The 5,101-nt window shown below is 38.9% G+C and overlaps 1 protein-coding gene across 1 annotated transcript in view; it reads right to left on the bottom strand.

Annotated features, from left to right (window-relative positions):
* Window positions 1–5,101, bottom strand: part of LOC106871402 (A disintegrin and metalloproteinase with thrombospondin motifs 16) — a 164,846-nt gene that overhangs the window by 9,314 nt on the left and 150,431 nt on the right. The window lies entirely within an intron of this gene.

Genomic DNA, 5,101 nt, shown 5'->3' with positions numbered 1-5,101 from the left:
GGGCCTTGCGCCTAGAGTAGAAAAGATAATATCTATCTATCAGCGCAAGCACGACTGCGTGGCTAAGAAGTCCATTTCACAATTTCGGGCGACCGAAACCGTGTGACTAAACTTGATAAACGGAAACTATGTGTATGTGTGTGTGATGTTAAACTGTACAAATGTGTGTGTGTGCGTGTGTGATGTTAAACTGTACAAATGTGCGTGTGTGAGAGAGAGAGAGAGAGAGAGAGAGAGAGAGAGAGAGAGGTGGGGAAGAAATACATGCAGGAACGAAATTTGCTTAGGGGATGCAAACCCAGTTTACCAGGAGGATGTTCAAAGCGTTTTCCTTGCGCCACCACCGCCTAAAGTTTCGCGAGTATATCTGCACCCCCTGCACACCCAGTTCCCGAGCCAATGGAGAGAGGGATAGATAGTTGGATAGAGGTAAGAAAATAGCTTTATGAGCTGATTCGTAGATCACATCTGTGTATACGTTGTTCAGGAAAGATAAGCAGTGTGTTTGTGTATAATGTTTTTGACAGACGAATGAATATATGTAGATAGAAATTTATCTAAATCGCTTTGTGTATACATTGTTCCAGTTTCATTATGTATATACAATATTGGAGTGATAACTACATCAGTACAATGTAATAAGCGCACGAATATCTATACATTTCTTTCATTTGTTTTTGTATTTACATCTGACACTTATCTCCTGGTGGTATGGATTCGTTTATGATTACATGACAAAAGATCTTTGATATTATTTGATATATATATTTGATAGAAGCTGTGTTCTACAAAGCAGTATTGTGACAATAGTATTTATATAATTTGGAAGAATAAATCACGCAATCTGTGTGATATAAATGGTAGATTGTCAGCATATTATGAACGGGTTCTTTTTAGATCTTATATTGTGATTCAGAAATGTATTACCTGAAGTTATATTAAAATATCGACAGACAGGTCGACATATGTATGCTTCTGTTGTTTTTAGCTTCAGTTAACACTGCTTGAGTAAAGGTGTTTCAGTCATGTTAATACCATATTTTTTTTTCCAGGAACAGGCGCAGTTGTAGTTGTGTGGTTAAGAAGATTGCTTCTCAACCATGTGGTCTTGAGTTCAATTCCATTGATGGAACCTTGGATTAAATGTCTCCAACAATAGGTCAGAATGTGGCAGACGGAAATTGAAAGAAGACCGACGCACGTGCGTGAGTGTGTGTGCTAGGGCACCACCATTTTTATATATATATATATATATATATATATAAACGGTGGTGCCCTAGCATGACCGCAGCTTTAAAGCTGAAACATTTCAAAGAATTAAAGAATTATATATATATATAACGAAGTTTACTGGCTAATCGCGACACCAGCAACTGTTCTGGCACTGTCAATCTACATATTGCTGGCAAGGAAATGAGCCGCAGCGGTCGAGCGTCCATCATTGACAAGACCAAGGAAGGTCGAAATCCCGTGACTAGTAGTCTTGTCGCTGGAGGTAGCGCGGATTTTTCTCCCCGCTAGCGATATGAACAAGAGTGCATTTTACCCTAAAAGCCAATATGAGAGTTTCTCTCATGGTATCTACCGCAATATAGTTTGCTCTAACAGAGCATCTACGTTTAAGTGAGGTTAAATATAAATTGTATGTATGTATGTATGTATGTGTCTGTGTGTATGTATGCATGTGTCCATCTGCCACCGCTTGCCAACTGCGTGTGATTGTGAAAACAGAACTGTAACCCATTTAAAAATATATTGTGAAGAATTTTCCGTTCATAGATTAAATTCTTAAAATGTTACAACTGAAGCCGTACAAAAGCTTCACGCTTCTTGTATTTCTCATCAATATGAAATTTTCTTCACTAACTCAACATTTCGTTTTAAAATTGATGCGTTCGTCTTTTCTCAGTTTCAGTGCATATGCAAGGCATTGACTTTCGTCTCTGATACTTTCTCATATCAAATTCAGTTAAGTAGCAGCGATAGAATACGAAAACAAAACACAACGAATAAATTATGGTCATATTTCCGACACACTACGCTTAGTAAACGAAAAGTGTAAGCACTTGTATGTATGTATGTATGTATGTATGTATGTACGTACGTACGTACGTACGTTTAAAACAAAACATAGGGAAATGTTTGTAAAATATTTAGTTACACGAGCGGGAATACACACACGAAGTTCTAACTACTCGCTGTCGTGCAATTTTAAGGTTTAAATTGCACTACACACATACATATGTGTGTGGTGGGCATATATATATATATATATATGTATGTATATTTGAACAAAAACTTATATATATGTTTATGTGAGAGACGACGTTGAACGGACGTTTATAACGTTTGTTCCTACGTTCGTTTCACCAGTGTGGATGTTTGGAACTCTTCACTGGATGGTCCCAGTGCAACTGGAACGGATTAAATGGAGAATATTTTACTGCATTATCTTACAGTTGGACATATGGCAAGACATTTTATAAGTAATTTGATAGGTAAGTAGAAAGATAGATTAGAGCAGACAAAGATAACAAGGGACGACGAGCCAAGAGAAAGGGAGAGAGAAAAGACAAAATAAAGAATAAATGGAAAGAAAAAAGATATGTACACACACGCACACTTGTATATATATTCATACTTACATATACATATATACAAATAAATACATATCTATACGTACAAATTCATATACAGGGTCCAATGAGTAAATTGCCGCCATTTTATGTTTTTTATTTCGCGAATGCACATTGTTTATTTTTGATTTTATCGACATCACAGTATAGTAGGGTCAGTTGAGCACCGTCTGTGAGAAAAGCAGCACTATGACGCTGTTCACTTTGCCAGAAATTTGGAAACGACATGCTGTACTGCTTTCGCGCCGGTTTCTCCAATACGAACATTTCAGAGTGTTTGGGTGTCAATCTGAGGACATGTATCGAGAGTGATAAAAATCGAACATCCAGTCAATAACATGGTGTTTGGAGTAATCACTAGCGATGGCGACGTTATGCTTCCATTCATCTTCTCATACGGCCTCACACTCCACATGGAGGCCTACATCAAGTGCCTGGAGGAAGTAGTGCTGTGCTGGGTCAAGAGGAAGACCCTATGTTTGGCAACAGGACTCTGCACCATTCCACACAAGCAGGAGAACCCAGTCATAGCTGTCAGACAATTTCTGCGACCACATCACCCCTAACATCTGGCCACCTAATCCCCAGACTGCAAGCCTCTTGATTATTATGTGTGGGGTGCAGTTGAGTGAGAGACCAACTAAATTCTTTGTAACACCAAAAATGAACTGAAGGCAAGGACTATGGCAGCATTCACCAACTTAAAGTAGACCGTCCAGAAGAGTAGTTGCAGGAGAATCCGAAGTCGTTTGGAGGCCGTGGTTGAAGGCAATGGCGATTTTATTAAATAAATTTACTCTTTAGTATTTCAAGATATTTTTATGTAATTTTGGTAAATATATCTTCGAGATGTCTGTTATTTTCATTTTTGCGTAATGTAGACGACAATTTTATTCACCGCACCCAGTACATGCATACATACACGTGTATATGTACATATATAAAAGTACACACACACACACACACACACACACCTATATGTACACATGTAAACGCATACAAAATACATGTGTATATGCTTGTACACGTATATGTATGTATATATATATATGGGTGTGTGTGTGTGTGTGTGTCCGTGTCCGTGTGTGAGCGTGTATCGTTAGTCTGACAAAGCTTGAGTACTCAATCTATTGTAGAGCTTTAAATATCTGAAACAAAAGCTACATACCAACTCCGTACACCGGCAAACATTGTTTCCTGAAAAACAGGTGTGTTTCAGGTTGGTGCAGTGATGTACGGATGAAACGCGGTGTTTTGAAACACAACTGTTTCGACATGGAACTTAAAGCTTGCAATTTTCTGCCCACCCGTCACACGTGTGAGTGTGCAAACGGAAGAAAGTGACACTCTAGACATTTGGTAGGAGTTACATATATTTTTAGTAACAATTTGACTTAGCTCCACAGCTTAGTTTCATGGGCGCGTAGGACACGTCCATCTCATGAAATGTTAGAAGAGTGAGAGATCTGAGTAAAAAATCAAGGTGGCTTCTAGGTGTTAGGGCTAATGGGAAAGTGACACCAGCTATTTTCATTATTTTTAGATGCACTTGCTCGGACAGAATGTTGGCAGGATGCTGGTGTTATTTTGGTGGCAGGCTGCAGCATAGTGTATTTAGGTATTTCAGTTCCGTGTATTGGATACCGTACATGATAGGATGGTATGTTGGCGCCAGTCAAGTCATAGTTCAGTAGAGTATTAACACATTAGCGGCAACAATCATTACTTGGGAGTAACCATATTTGATGGTGTAGGGTTATAAGTGATGTTGGATGATCAACATTGATGGACTGTAGTCTATACGGACGGTAGAGATTAAGTACCCTGCTCTTGCATTTGGGACAGCCAGGCCTAGGGTGGTATATCTGGATTGTTAGTTGCCTCTAGTGGCAACTATACGTTAGTTCATTCAACCTGTTTATGGATACTGCAGGCTGGTGAAGTATGTGAAGTCTTTTGCAGAGACCGAGTCGGCAATTGCGAGTTCAAGCTGAATAAGAAGAGGCACTATCAGTTATACGCCAATGATGATGGTCGCAGAGTCTCTATATGAAGCAAGACAGGAAAATAGGTTTCTTCTCGTCTCTGCATACCTGTCTAACGTCTTGTGATGGCAACGGAAGGTGGTTCGGCTCTATAGACTATATATAGCCTTTGAGAGGTAGCATACTCCCAGTGGTTAGTTAGTAGAATTTCGGAAGTTACAGACTGGTGTGGGGATTGGAGGCTGTGTATGTGTGCGTGCTTACGTCTATTGTAGCATGCGGCGTCCGAAGTGATTTTGAATAATCAAGAGTAACTAACATTATGGAGATTGAAGAGTTTATAATACCTATGGTTTCTTGGGAAATATTTTTAGTTAGCATTAGGAAGTTCCAAGCTATATCAGTTGAAATTTTGAGATTGAATAGAAACTCTAAGTCATATGGAGCTGAGTTAAACTGTTGCTAATATATATATATATA

The sequence above is a fragment of the Octopus bimaculoides genome, chromosome 1, assembly GCF_001194135.2.
Source record: "Octopus bimaculoides isolate UCB-OBI-ISO-001 chromosome 1, ASM119413v2, whole genome shotgun sequence".
NCBI classification, from domain to species: domain Eukaryota; kingdom Metazoa; phylum Mollusca; class Cephalopoda; order Octopoda; family Octopodidae; genus Octopus; species Octopus bimaculoides.
Note: the sequence above shows the minus strand (reverse complement) of the source record. Positions and strands in the feature narration are given on the sequence as shown.